Genomic DNA, 16,310 nt, shown 5'->3' with positions numbered 1-16,310 from the left:
CGTCATCAGGTGGGACCGTCACAGCCGGATTAGCTGCATCACAGCCGGATTAGCTGCATCAAGTGCAACTAATCCGGCTGTGACGGTCCCACCTGATGACGGAGACTTGTGTTGCCTCCGAAACGTCGTGATTTTTTGTTTTATTTTATTTTTATTAATTTTGATGTTTTACCTACGTGACTTTACCGAAAAAACCTAAGAATATGAATCCTTGCAGTCACGAAAGCTTCAAATCTAGAATTAGGAGTAGGCGGTTGTACGGCGGCCTCGGCGTAGCGTTGCGCAAGGCAGGATGCTGCTGGATGCTTCCAGAAGCTACCCACGCGCCTCGGTCTTTGCTCAGGCCTGCGTACGCATCTCGCGCGTTACCGCGGACCGCGCTTTACCTCCGATATTATTTGTCTCACATTGCATGAAGCGTCGTTGATTTTTTATTAATTGCTATAATTGCCACAACGCGATTTTCCCACAACGAGATCTCCTACAGGAACGCAGCTACCGCGTTACAGGAGAACATACTGTATTAATAATATTGTAATTATAATATTATTATTACAGTAGAATTATAATTATATTATAATTTTATAATAATGAAATATAATAATATAATTGTTAATAATATAGTATAATATTATTAAAATAGTATTATAATAATGTTATTATATTATAATAATGAAATTTTATAATAGAATTATTAATAATATAATATTATAAAACATTAATAATACAAGGTTGGTCGGGGGTGCCTGCGGTGCCCCACACAACCATTTATGGCTTTCGGCCAGGAAAGTCACAAGAAAGTTGCACACGAACGACGCATTCACGCAAGCACCCGACGCTCCGTTTTGAAGTTTTAAAATGAAACATCTTTGAATTGAATTATGTTTTGAATTAGATAATTTAATTTCTTCATTAAAAGCTTATATCATCTTACATCTGGAGGACTTAATTTAAAAGGACATTCCGTGTGAATTTTCTCTCGTCGTTAAGTAGATGTCCTTGATGGGGGTTCGGTTCGATGCGGACTTTCACCTGTTTGGGATTGCGGGATCGAGATAAGGCAACATAGAGCCGGCCGTGTGAGAAGACCGCCGTCTGCAGATCGATTCCAACGTAACGAACGTCTGTCCCTGCGCCTCCGTCGTTCATGCAGGGGGCGCGTGGGTTTGCAGCGCCCCCTGCATGGAAGTGACGGAAAGTGCAGCGTTCATCACAGATAGTTAAAGTTGTACGCTTATATAAGAGAATCATTATTCATATTATAATATCATTATAATGGCGGTGGCCGCCGTGGTGGCTGCGGTTGCCGCGGTAACCTGAAATAATTCCGATCCCCCCCTCCCACCCCCCTCCCCCGCAGGTGGGGGATGGGGGAGGGGCCGCCCTGCGGAGCGATGCGCTGCCCGCCGACCCGGTGCGCCTGGCGCTCCGCCTTGCCCAGCTCACCGCGGCGGCATCCGCAGCCACCACGGCGGCCACCGCCACGGAGACGGCGGCGGCGACGAGGGAGGCGGCAGCGGCGGCGGTGGCGGGAGGAGGGGGCGGCCGCCACGATCGCGGCGGCCGCCCCCTCTACGGCGGGGAGCTGCTGGCGACCGTGGGGCTCCTGCGGGCGGCGCTGGCGCGGCTGGGGGCCGGGCGGCCGTCGGAGCGCGAGCTGCAGGTGGGAGACGTCGCCGGGGGCGAGTTTGTTCAACTATGTTTTGTTTTATTTAATTTAATTTTATATAACCAGGTAAGGCCTTCGCTGAGCCATGTAGCTCATTTTTCGCAGAAGCGACCTGGCCACCACAAACGATAGCCCAATGAAGCGGCTTATCGTTGTGTGGAAGTGTATAGCAGCCAAATAACTGTGGACGCGTGACGTCGATGGTGGTGGTGGTGACTGCTCGTTCCAGGCGTTCCTGCAAGTCCTGAACAATCTGTTGCTGGATGAAAACAAGGAAGTGTGGGAGGATGCCCAGAAGGTGACACACACACGTGGTGGTGGTGGTATTGATAATGATGTGATGTTGATGCTGGTTGTGATGATGGTATTGATGATGATATTGATGGTACTGATGGTGGTGGTGGTGATGCTGGTGATGTTCATGGTGCTATTGGTGGTGATTATGTTGCTGATGATGATGGTGATGGTGTGGACAGCTGTCTTCCATCGTGGCCGACCTGCCTATCCCTGTTAGTGGAGTTGAAGGTGGTGATGTTCATGTTAATGGTTGAGATGTTCATGTAAATGGTAGTGATGATGGAGATGTTGTTGATGGTGGTGATGTTGATGGGCATGATGTTGATGGTGACGATGGTGTGGCCAGCTCCATCGCGGTCGACCTGCCTGTCCCTGGTGATGATGGTGATGATGGAGATGCTGATGGAGATGTTGATGGTGGAGATGTTGATGGTGATATTATTGGTGCTGATATTCATGGTGGTGATGGTGTGGCCAGTTGTCTCCCATCGCGGCCGACTTGTTGTTTTTGATGGAGATGTTGACGGTGATGGTGCTGATGTTGATGGTGGTGATGGTGTGGACAGCTGTCTCCCATCGCGGCCGACCTGCTGTCCCTGGTGGTGGAGCTCATGCACGCGGCCGCCCGCTCTATGAAGCCGTTCCACAACCCCTACCACTGCCTGGACAACTTCGGTTCGGAGACATCACCACGACCACGTCACCAACATTCATAGGATCAACACCATCATCAGCAACATCGTGAATATCAACAACGTCGTAAACATCATCACCACCGTCATCATCAACAACACCACCACCATCACCAACATCGTTAAAATCAACAACCTAACACTACCACCACCATCAACAACATCAACACCATCAGCAACATCGTTAATATCAACGACATCAACAACATCATCACCACCTTCATCAATAACATCACCACCATCATCACCATCAACGTTGTGTGACTGTGGTCATCCAGAACGAGAACGTAACAACGTGTGACGACGCAATGCCCCGATCCACAAATACGAAGGTAGACATCACAGCGATGATGATGATGATGATGCCGCTAACTCCGCTACGGCTCCTGACGGCGGTTGTCTGCTGGCTTCACCACCTGAATGTGGCATTGTAGCTGTTTCTCTGCGTCTACATCATCAGCCATTAACACCGTTATCATCAGGAGTAGCATCATTATCACCATCAACACTATCAATATCATTAACATCATCACCATCATCATCATCAGCAACAACAGCAGCAATGCCATTATCATCATCATCATCATCAACAGAAACACCACGATCATAATGATCTTCATTGTTGTGTGTGCACGTGCTCTTACATATCCGGCGACCCGAGTTCGATTCCTGCTCACGGCCAACATCAGTGACGAATATCCGAACCTGGTCCCGGGCCTCCCCTAGGTCGACTCAGCCTTAAACGAGTACCTGGTGTGCGGTGTGCAAAACATCGTCGCTGGGGAGACAAAGGCGGCTGCGCGCCGCTGGCCACCCACCCCGGTGTGTGCTGTGCCGCCCTCAATCGGTGCTCGCCAACGGCACTTTGCCCCAAACGGTGGTGGGATTTTTGCCGTTTGTCTCCGAGCAGTGATCGGCTTGTACAAGTTCCCGCTGTTCCGTGCCGAGTCCGACGTGAGCTTCCCGATGCGCGCTCGCCGTGGCATGGCCTCCTGGGCGCGCAACACCCATGACAAGATCCACATCTCCCACCGCTCGCTCAGCGCCATGGCAACCGGTACCCACATCTCTCATCTCCTACCGCTCGCTCAGCGCCATGGCAACTGGTACCCACATCTCGCTTGTCCCACCGTTCGCTCAGCGCCATGGCTACCGGGACCCACATCTCTCACACCGCTCACTCAGCACCATGGCAACCGGTACCCACATCTCTCATCGCTCATTCAGCACCATGGCAACCGGTACCCACATCTCTCCCACCGCTCGCTCAGCGCCATGGCAACCGGTACCCACATCTCTCATCTCCCACCGCTCATTCAGCACCATGGCTACCGGTACCCACATCTCTCCCACCGCTCGCTCAGCGCCATGGCAACCGGTACCCACATCTCTCCCACCGCTTGCTCAGCGCCATGGCAACCGGTACCCACATCTCTCCCACCGCTCGCTCAGCACCATGGCAACCGGTACCCACATCTCTCCCACCGCTCGCTCAGCGCCATGGCAACCGGTACCCACATCTCTCTCACCGCTCGCTCAGCACCATGGCAACCGGTACCCACATCTCTCCCACCGCCCGTTCAGCGCCATAGCAACCGGTACCCACATCTCTCCCACCGCTTGCTCAGCGCCATGGCAACCGGTACCCACATCTCTCCCACCGCTCGCTCAGCACCATGGCAACCGGTACCCACATCTCTCTCACCGCTCACTCAGCACCATGGCAACCGGTACCCACATCTCTCTCACCGCTCGCTCAGCACCATGGCAACCGGTACCCACATCTCTCCCACCGCCCGTTCAGCGCCATGGCAACCGGTACCCATATCTCTCTCACCGCTCGCTCAGCGCCATGGCAACCGGTACCCATATCTCTCTCACCGCTCGCTCAGCGCCATGGCAACCGGTACCCATATCTCTCTCACCGCTCGCTCAGCGCCATGGCAACTGGTACCCACATCTCTCCCACCGCTCACTCAGCGCCATGGCAACCGGTACCCATATCTCTCTCACCGCTCGCTCAGCGCCATGGCAACTGGTACCCACATCTCTCCCACCGCTCACTCAGCACCATGGCAACCGGTATCCACATCTTACATCTCTCAATTCCCACTGCTCACTCAGAGCGATGGCAAACAGTACCCACATTCCCATAATAATTCTTTGTTTTTATTTAGCGTCATTCAGCTATATAGCGTCAATATAATGACATCGTTATTTTCACGATATTAGAATCACGATTTCTATATTTCTCCTGTTCCAGGCTCGGAGGCTCCGGCAGTAATTGGAACCGTTCTGTTCCGAAACCTGAGCTACATATTTCCCACGGGCAGGTGAGCGTCTCACCGTTGGTACATTCCCAATCGTGCATACCAAAGTGTACAAACGCGTCGACTGTAAGTACAGGCAGTCCCCGGGCTACGGAAGGGTTAGGTTCCCGAGAAATATCCGTGACCCGAATTTTCCGTATGTCCCTTGGACGCGGGGTTGGGCTGGTTTGGGTAGTAGTGGGGGTTGTGTACCTGTGTGTGTGTGCGTGCGCGGGGAGCGGTGGCGCAGCGGTTAGCGCGCTGCGCTACCAAACTGGCGACCCGAGTTCAATTCCCGCTCAAGGCCAACACCAGTGATGATTATTTTTTAAACTGGTCCTGGGCCTCCCCTAGGTCGACTCAGCCTCAAATGAGTACCTGGTGCGGTGTGTAAAAACATCGCCTCGGTGCTGGCCACCCATCTTCTCGTGTGCCGTGCCGGCCTTCATCGGTGCCACTCGCTGACAGCACTTGCCCCAACAGTCTGTTAAGGCTCTAGGGGGGATCTTTGTCTTTGTGCGCGTGCGTAGGGGGTCTGCGGTGATTAATTCGCGGATTTTCGCGGTGACCGTGAGACCGACGCCCAGCGCTGTCACCGCGCCCGTGGAGATCGAATTCACTCACCTCTCCAACGTGAGCAACTTCACCATCATCATCAACATCACCATCAGTATCAACATCACCATCAACATCAGTATCAACATCACCATCAACATTATCACCATCATCAGTATCAAATTCACCATCAACATCAGTATCAACATCACCATCAAAATTATCACCAACATCAGTATCAACTTCACCATCAACATCAGTATCAACATCACCATCAATATCACCATAAAGATCACCATCATCATCAACATCACTATCATCATCACCATCAGTATCAACATCATCAACATCACCATCAACAGCACCATCAACAGCACCATCAACATCACCATTAACAGCACCATCAACATCATCACCATCAACATAACCATCAACATCAGTATCACCATGAACATCATCAACATCTTTATCAACACTATCATCGTCATCATCATTAAATGACATCTTAATCAACTTCATCATCACGGTCAATATTACAATCAACATAGACATTCACCATCATCATCAATATCGCCATCGACATCAATATTACCATTGAAAGGTCACCGTCAACATGACTACGATCACCATCAGTCATCGCTCGCCATTGACTTTAGCCATTGCTGGGAGTCGAACTCAGGTGTCGTATCGCAGCGCGCACAGCCACCACGCCACTGCGGGCCGCCGTGGTGGCGAGATGTTAACTACCTCGCCTGGTGTACAGGAGGTCGTGGGTTCGATCCCGACCCTGACGCCTGCTGCTGTAGATTTGGAGTTTCTGTGTTCTCCCGGTGGTCGCGTGGATTTTTCTGCGGGTCCTCCGGTTTAAATTTCCACGTGACGACAAGCCACTTCGTTGAGCTATCATTGGTGATGGCCAGGAGGACCATTGCTCAGTGGGAACTTACCTGGTCAAATAAAACATGGTTTGTTTTTATAGTTTATTATCGATTCTGAAAAATAGCGATATACCTCGGTGAGTAATTACCTGGTCAAATAAAAAAAGTACATTTTTTGGGTTTATTGTATAAAAGAAACACGCAAAAAAACCAACAACAACGGCTGCAAATGATTTGGAAGGCCGCTTTAAACGTCCCCTCGCCGTCTCGTCGCAGGAGACGGACAACGTGTGCGTGGTGTGGGATCCCAAGATGCCGACGTGAGTGTTGCTGTCGGAGCACCTCCCCCCCGCCGCCACCCACTCGTCGTCGTCACCCACCGACTTCTCGGTCAGATCGCCGCGGAAAGTAAAAATGTCGTGTCGCGGCGCTGTCGTACAGGGACTCGTCTACTTACGAACGAGTTAGGCTCCAGAGGTCTGTTCGTAAGTCGATTTGTTCGTAAGTCCAACTTTACTCCTGTCCATTCCAAACGTGTTGTACGGCGTGTACACTAAACACGGGGGAATGGCTTTAAAAGTTGTATCATCTCCTGCAGATGTAGATGCCACTGGCCTCTTCACGTTCTATAGATGTAGATGTCACTGGTTCTTCACGTTCTGTAGATGTAGATGCCACTGGTCCTTCACGTTCTGCAGATGTAGATGCCACTGGGTCTTCATGTTCTACAGATGTAGATGTCACTGGTTCTTCACGTTCTGCAGATGTAGATGCCACTGGGTCTTTATGTTCTGCAGATATAGATGCCACTGGGTCTTTATGTTCTGCAGATGTAGATGCCACTGGTTCTTCATGTTCTACAGATGTAGATGCCACTGGGTCTTTATGTTCTGCAGATGTAGATGCCACTGGGTCTTTATGTTCTGCAGATGTAGATGCCACTGGTTCTTCATGTTCTACAGATGTAGATGCCACTGGTTCTTCATGTTCTACAGATGTAGATGCCACTGGTGTCTTCATGTTCTGTAGATGTAGATGCCACTGGTTCTTCACGTTTTGTAGATGTAGATGCCACTGGTTCTTTATGTTCGGCAGATGTACATGCCACTGGTTTTTCACGTTCTGCAGATGTAGATGCCACTGGTTCTTCACGTTCTGCAGATATAGATGCCACTGGTTCTTCACGTTCTGCAGATGTAGATGCCACTGGTTCTTCACATTCTGCAGATGTAGATGCCACTGGTGTCTTACCAAGAGATGCCTGCACTGTGGCTCTCTTCTTCTCTTCACAAATCAACTTGTACACAGGCAACAGCATCGTGCACAGCTGCAACTGGACACATGGACAGGTTTGTTCGTATCTCTGAAAGTTCCTGAGTCGAATGTTCGTAAGTAGAGGCGTCCCTGTAGAGCAATGAAATCGGGACACCCGACGAAATCACCGATCGGAGATTTGGCCCCACGCTTGGTAGAAAGTAAGTGGCATGCAGTGCCGGTGGTGGGGGGTGGGGGCTAACAAGGCTTAGCCGCCCCCCTCAGACCTTATTAACGTTCCAGCTTTTGCATTGAGACACAGCCTGACGCAGTGATGCGGAGACAGAGCGAGCGGCCCCCGATCGAGAGGTCGCGAGGTCCAACTCCTCTTTCGTGGCGTTTGACTCGGCCCCATCATCCATCAGTCGCCGCTCCCTCCCTGCGGGCTCGATAAAATCGCGTTCCATTTCGTGGTGAAAGTCAACAGTGCTCGTCCCCATGGAATAGACTCGCCCCCACCCCGTCATAGGCATGTGGAAAGTCAGACAGTGACGTTGACGTGACACTGCGTGTGGACGCAGCGTGCGGCCGCCACCGCACAGCCGGAGAAACTCGCGTAGGGATGTTGACTACCTCGCCTGGTATGCAGGAGGTCATGGCTTCGATCCTGACCCTGACAATGCCTGCTGTATATTTGGAGTTTGTGTGTTCTCCCCGCGGCCGCGTGGATTTTCTTTTTCTCCGGTTCCTCTGGTTTTTGTCTCCACGTTTAGAATCGACATCATGCGTTTTCGAGTATTTGGTTGCAAAAGATTTCCTCGTGAAAAGCCACTTCGTTGAGCTATCGTGTGTGGCACGGTCGGCTCCGTTGCAACGCTTCCAAGTGCCAACGTCCACCGGGGAGATGGAGCGATGAAATCAGCCCTTGCATGCATGGGTGCTATAGGTGGATTATTACATTGCAGGATCATGAGAGGTGGCGATGGCTTGGAGAGGCCGTCATCCAGCAGTGGATTTATCGTGGCCGATGATGATGAAGACCGTGAGAATCGGCAACCCCTTTGGGAGGTAGGGAAGCATTCATCCAGCAGTGGATTGACCATGACCGACAATGGATTTTGATTATCCACTAATGCACAGCTCCCCCCCCCACCCCATATCTCAATGGGCTGGAGGAGTATCGACTCTGTAAGAGCTTTCGTTTTGGGCAGATAAAGTGTCGCGCGTGTGTGCGCGTGTGTGTGCGCGCGTGCCTTAAAAAAATCTTTCATCGCGCAGTAATCTGCGCCGCGGAAGACGCAGGCAGTATGGTAATATGATTTAGAGACAGCGGGCCCGAGACTTAAATCAAAACTGAAACCTAATCGAAACCACAAGCGCCGCAACGCAAATTAAAACCGCGCACGTGTGTGCGTGCGTGCGTGCGTTCGTGTGTTGTGTGTGTAATGGGGAGCGGTAGTGTAGCGGTTAGCGCGCTGCGCTATGAACCCGGCGACCCGGGTTCGATTCCCGCTCACGGCCAACACCACGTGACAATTATCTGAACCGGTCCCGGGACTCCCCTAGGTCGACTCAGCCTCAAATTAGTACCTGGTGCGGTGTGTAAACATTGCCACTGGGGAGACAAAGGCGGTCGGGCGTGGTGCTGGCCACCCACCCCCTCGTGTACCGTTCCGGCCTTCATAGGTGCTCGCTAACAGCACTTGCCTCTACAGTATGTTAAGGCTATATGGGGGGTGTCTTTGTTGTTGTGTGCGTGAGTCGGGACGGGTGGCGCAGCGGTTAGCGCTCCGCTGCGCAACGAACCCGACCAACCGAGTTCAATTCTCGCTCTCACGGCCAACACCGGTGGCGATTATCTGAACCGGTCTTGGGCCTCCCTTATGTCTACTCAGCCTCAAATGAGTACCTGGCCGCGGTGCTGGCCACTCCACCACCTCGTGTGCCGTGCCGGCCTTCATAGGTGCTCCTCGCTAACAGCGCTTTGCCCCCAACGATCTTCGTCTTGTTTGTGAGTCGGGAGCGATGTTATCCGAATCCGAGTTCGAAACCTATCCATGTGGCCAACGTCGTTGACGAATATCTGAAGCTGGCGTGGACTCCCCCTAGGTAGACTCGGCCTGAAACGAGTCCGCAAACGTGCCTTTCCATCGGCGCTGCTCCTGCTCCGCTGACAGCTCTTGCCCCCAACGCTTTGCGAAGGCTGCATGGGGTGGGGGGGAGCTTTGTCTTTGTGCGCGTGTTTGCGAGGAGCTGCGAGAAGGCGATCTAAACGCCGGTGATGTTGTGTTGATGCTCCAAAGGAAAAACGCCAATTGCACGCGTGACTCATCTATTGCACCGCCCGCCAGTGAAAGTGGTTGAACTTCACCGATGATTCATCGGCCACGTTTCATCCACTGCTGCAAAGATGCCTCCGCAAGCCGTCAACCGCAAGACGACCGCGTTAATGGGAGGTTGCTCTAAATCACGCAATGCGTTTCATTAACGATGTTTTTTTTTTATTTGCGCAGGCAAGGGCCCACTGAGCTACATAGCTCTTCATCAGAAGCGATCTGGCCAATGATAGCTCAACGAGCTGGCTGATCACGTGGAAATTTATAGCGGCCCAAACACTCTAAACGTGTGACGATGTTGATTCTAAATGTGGAGGGAAAAGCCGGAGGACCCGGAGAAAAATCAACGCTACCACGGGGAGAGATATATACCACAGACTTCAAATTAACAGCAGCAAGACGGACGGACACAATAATCCCCTGTGGGCTGGTGTAACCAGGAGGTTCCTACCAGTATAGTGCACACGTACATACACACGCACATGCACACGCCGAACGTACAGATCGACGATGTGCCCTTAGTGTGTAGAGTGTGATCAAGTTCGAGTTTATTTTGTTGAGCCGGGTGAGAACTCGAGACCCCAGCAGGATGTGAGCTGGGCAGTCGCCACGAGGCGACAGAAGCGAAGCCAAAAACACAAATCTGAACCCCACCAAAAAAAATAACGGCGTCACACGATGAAGTGGAAATATTGGGCAAACGTAACTCCCCGCAGTGCGAATTGGCCCGGGCAGATTTACCACCAGATCGAACACGGCACAAAATTGCACACCTAAGCTGCAGAAACATAAGCGTTAAAAAGATACATGGTGACGTTTGCTGCTTGCCATAAAATTTAGAATTTTACTTATTTATCCCGGAGAACTATGCTCTATTTTTTTTATCAGCAAAGTCCTGCATTGGCTATTTTTTTAAAATCTTAAGATGTTTTCAGCCAATTAATGAGCGTTTATTGTCGGAGTGGGAGCAAAAACCCGGAGCGCCCGGAGAAAACCGCGCGCCTTGCGCGAGGAGACAACGCTCTATCCCCCGTACAGATCGAATAAACAGATGGTGATTATCCTCTTGGTTCTTTCGGTAAAGTCACGTAGAAGGGAAATAATAAAATAATAAAAATAAAAACCTAATGCAATAATTCTCACGACGTTTCGGCCACAACGCAAGCAGCCGTCCTCAGGTGAAGACCAGGTCTAGTCGGGGAGACAGCGTCTGAAAGATGGCGATTAGTCCACACCTTGCTGTACCGCCTTCTCCAAGGTATGGCACCTTTTCGACGGCCACGGGAAGGAAGCTTCACAACGCTGGCGTGATCCGCCAACCCTCGCCGCCACAGTGCTGGATTACATGCCACGTGCATAAGAGGCACACGAGTAACGGCTCTTCACAGCTGCGAGGCAGGGGAGTTGACGAATGTGCATCCGTGGAGGAGGTGCGTTTTTCTCAATGTGATCTACACACGTGTGGGACGTGGGGAATTGCAGCAGCTCCTTAAGGCGGAGTGCTCCCATCTGTCAGGCACTCGGGTGCGATGGTGGGGAAGGGGGTGGGTCAGAGAATATGCGGACGTATCCATTGGATACCAACAAAGTACCAACAAAGTTGGTACCCAATTTAGCTGCCCCAGAGGGATGCTGCTGATGGGGTGAATTTAGGGTTACCACCTTCTTCCACTGTTATCAAAACTGCGTAGTCTGCTGTAATGCAGTTCAACGCGGTGGCGATACCAGATATTGGCGCAGATCAGAGGTCGCAACCGGGTACCCGATACCCGTACCCTACCCGATACCCGGCTACCCGTACCCGGCCGGGTACGGGTACCCGTTTGCGACCCTGGTGCGGCCGGGTACGGGTACGGGTAGACCGCGAGTCACTGGTGAGTAACCGTTTGTCACTCATTTCCCAACGTCTTGTCTCTTCTCACAATTCAAGTTCCTAGAATCAACCCACCCGCGCCTGCAACATGGCTTCATCCCAGAGGTCGCAATCGGGTACCCGATACCCGTACCCTACCCGTACCCGGCCGGGTACGGGTAGGGTACGGGTACGGCCGGGTACGGGTACCCGTTTGCGACCCTGGTGCGGCCGGGTACGGGTACGGGTAAGGAATCAAAACCCGTTTGCGACCTCTGGTGCAGATCAGTCCCTGCCGTCACCTGAACACAGGTGCCAATCAATTGCAGGGCTGCACCTTTGCCTGAACGGAGTGTAGCGATGTTAAACAAGCGGTAATAATTTGTCTTATTACGAGGCACTCGCTCCAGAGATATGATTAAGTGTTATGATTCTGGATGCTATGATTCCATCAACATTCCTGATTTAAGCGGTGGGCTGCCAATTAAAACAAAAATCTTTTTCCGCATACCTAGTTTCTAATATAATAATTCCACTTTACTCTATGTTAGTGTGTGGTGGGGAGTGGGGAATACATGTTCTTGCATAATTGTTGCTTTGACATTCAGTGATAAATCTGACAGCATCTCAAGACTGATTTTCATGTGGGTAGTGCATCGTCCATTGGGATGTGGTATTTAAAAATGGGCAGCCTTCCGCTTTACGCACTAGTATTGGCAATTTTACTATTCGCTTTTTTTGTACATACAGTACACCTGGAACGCAAACATCCTTCGGACGTGACCATCCGTCGGTTCCTCCAAATGTAATTTTTTTTATCCATACCCTCCTCCACCACCCCGATTGGAGCCAATCAACTCCAGTTGACACGAGGACAAATATACGAAACTGTGTATTTTTTTTTTACAATTTTACTCGACATAGCGCTGGACATTACGCCTAACAAAGCGTGAGAGCCGGCGAATAAAAGTAATGTCACGCCGATCGGCGTCTGAACGCGACCGCATCTCGAGGACTGCGTGGAAACATTGCGGCTCATTTATTTTAGAGAGAGGGAGGCGGTTATTCACAGAGGGAAGACAATAAGATTTTGACCCGGATTTGAACTGAAGCAGGGAGTCTACTGCATGGGCGGCTGGGGAAAGGGAGGGGAGTTTCAAGCCTATTTTTTTCCATCTCGTTTTATTAATTCTGTTGATTTTGTTCCATTAAATGAAATGTAACATTAGCGTACCTTTGCATGAGTGACTCGCACACACAATTCAATGTATCATGGTCATCGTAATCATCAATTTGAAGAACCAGTGCATCGTTTAACCCAATGTTGTATTTTTGTCTCACTACACTTGTACGCATTTTGTTACTTCATGGAATGTTATTGTATGCATTCTATTGTTACTATTTTCTATTTAGACCTCGTTTTGTGAGAGTTTAGAGGGCTGTATCAATTTCCACTCAATTGCCTTGTCAGCCTACAAAAATGATAATGATAATAACGGTGAACACAGTGTTATTATGTACAAAGGCCATCAATAATGTGGTGGCTTTTGTACAATAATGACCCAAATGATGTATTGAGTTCTCCTGTAATCCATGACGATGGTATGTATCTTCTTGAGGACGGCTGCTTGCGTTGTGGCCGAAACGTCGTGAGAATTATTTTATCATGTTTTATTTTTATAATTATTATTTTTTCTTCTACGTGACTTTACCGAAAGAACCAAGAAGATGAATCCCTGCAGTCACGAAAGCTTTAAATCGAGATGTTATGTATGTTGAAGTTCTCTCCATGGGCTGAGTTTACGGGGGGGAGGTGGGGGGCACGGAGGGGCAACGCCCCCCCCCCAAATATAGAAATCCGCATATGTTTCTTTCGCACCGTACGTAGCCAAACGTGCTCACCGGAGGTGCGTGGGATTGAACATCGGATCCTCTTGTGTACGGGGTTGTCCGTGAATTTTACTACCACTTATCCACAGGAAGCAAATCACGAGGTATAGGCATCAAAAGAGCCACAGATATTATCACAGCTTCCACGGTTAGTATAAATCACGGGTAATATGGTCATAGATACATGAAGCCCCATTTAAACATTCGCCAAGAACGCTGTGTGATCTTAAAAAAATATATATAATAGCTGCCTTTTTTTCATGCAACATCCCCTTCATAACACAATTCAACATTGACTTAAAATTATATTTTGCAAATAAGAGTATATATTTGCACGAGCCACTATATTCTTTCCCGTGTTTATTTAATTGAATAACACATACACTGTATATGTTTTAATTAGATACATTTGGTACGGTCGGGGAGGTGGGGGGGAGTCTGGCAGATGGGCGAGGTGGCCTCGTTTTTTGTATTTTCACAGCGTGAAGCCACTTTGCCCTTCTCACGGTCATTTTGTTCGAAGGCGTTCATTCCACAGTTCCTCGGCTATATATGTGACTGGGGGTCCGTCAGTCAGCCCACACAACGGATGAAGAGTTAACCACTGACACCACCACCGAATTGGTGGACCGTTTCGTAAACCACTGTTGGCGCCCGTTCAACACCGGCAGAACGGCAAAACGACACAAACTCTCTTGTGGCTGGCAGACCTCGACATTGGGCATCTTGGCTCCGGAATATATTGCTGGCGCACGCATGTATCGATTTGAATGGCAAATAAATATTTCACGCCTCGCACGATTGGAGGAACAGCCCCTAAGTTGGGGCGCGATAATGCTGCATGAAGCTGAACATTGGGCACCTTGCTTGTGAACATATTGGCACGCACACGAGAACGTAGAGATCCCAAAAGAGATGCATTAAAAGGCAAAGCCCCAGCCGTGCGGTTGTGGCCATGCAACTCAATGTGGGTCGTACACACATTGGTATGGACAATGTTTAACTTACATCATGGGACCTCTTTTGCCAGTACCAAAATATACTACTAGGGTTTTCCCCCTTTTTTCTTGCAACAAAACTGACACTTTTTGCAAGGAATCATGCTTACATTAACCACAATACTTGCAGTCAAATGCAAACAAAAAAGAATACTCTGATAATTAATGCATTGGCGTCATCTGGTCGAACACTAAATGAGACGAGGCTCTAAAGAAAGCTGTCTCTGGTGTGGACCAATCAGTTTCAAAGACAATGCATAAATGATCAGAGTATTGTTTTTTGTTTGCATTTGACTGCAAGTATTGTGGTTAATGTAAGCATGATTCCTTGCAAAAGGTGTCAGTTTTGTTGCCAGAAAAAAGGGGAAAAACCCTGTTAGTAAATGTTAAACTTCTTTCGCAACGTACGTAGCCAACCGTGCTAATTGAGATACACAGGGCCTGGGCACAGATCGAGATACACAAAAGACAAGCCACAGGAGTGCGAACTGTGGCCATGAAACCCAAGATACGGACCGTATCAATTCATCCAGTGGGTCTTTGCTCATTCATCGGAGGAAGAGCGGCAAAACGACACAAACTCCTCCGTCTCCCTGAAGACTCTCTCGTCGTGGCCGGCAAGCAGATCGCGACATGATTGGCATTTAATCTCCAGAACACCCGCAAATTGCCGCCACGCGCCAGAATAGAAAATAGAATTGCAGATAAATATTTAATGACCCTTACGATTAGAGGAATAGCCCGAAGTTAGGTGGCGATAATGCTGCGCGTTCAGCAATTCCACGAAACTAGCGACAAATCCACGGTGATAATTCTAGATTTGAAGCTTTCGTGACTGCAAGGATTCATACTCAGGTTTTTTTCGGTAAAGTCACGTAGGTAAAAATAAAATAATAATAGAAATAAAACAAAATAATACTTAAAAATAATAATATAAATAAAACAAAATAATACATCACAAATAGTTTTATTTATATTATTTTTATTTCGATTTAAAGCTTTCGTGACTGCAGGGATTCATCTTCTTGGTTCTTTCGATAAAGTCACGTAGAAGGGAAGTAATAAAATAATAAAAATAAAACATAATAAAATATTAAAAATAAAACATAATAAATATTTTATAATGTTTTAATAATAAATATTTTATAATGTTTTATTTTTAATATTTTATTATGTTTTATTTTTATTATTTTATTACTTCCCTTCTACGTGACTTTACCGAAAGAACCAAGAAGATTTTTTTTTTTATGTTTTACCTACGTGACTTTACCGACAAAAACAAATCTAAGACCACGGTGATAAGTTCCACAGCAGTCACCGGCGCCTCTGCACAACAAATCCAATGATTACGACAAGCGGCTTAGGAACGACACAAAGGAGGGAGGACATTCCGCGTGACTATTTCGTTTGTTTCAGCAAGGCACGAATGAAATGCATCGTACGAATGTGATGGTTAGGTGGGTGATGGGTTTTTGTTGTTGTTGTGAGAGGACCGAGGAGCGGGTTAATTTCTGTTATCTCGCGGCGAACGAACGAGACCCAACGGAGGGTGGTGGGTGTGGAGGGAAGGGGAGTGGAGT

Source organism: Lethenteron reissneri, chromosome 10 (genome assembly GCF_015708825.2).
Source record: "Lethenteron reissneri isolate LAM-NWPU_2019-01 chromosome 10, ASM1570882v1, whole genome shotgun sequence".
Lineage (NCBI taxonomy): Eukaryota > Metazoa > Chordata > Hyperoartia > Petromyzontiformes > Petromyzontidae > Lethenteron > Lethenteron reissneri.
The sequence above is the reverse complement of the archived record's forward strand: the minus strand, read 5'-3'. Positions refer to the sequence as shown.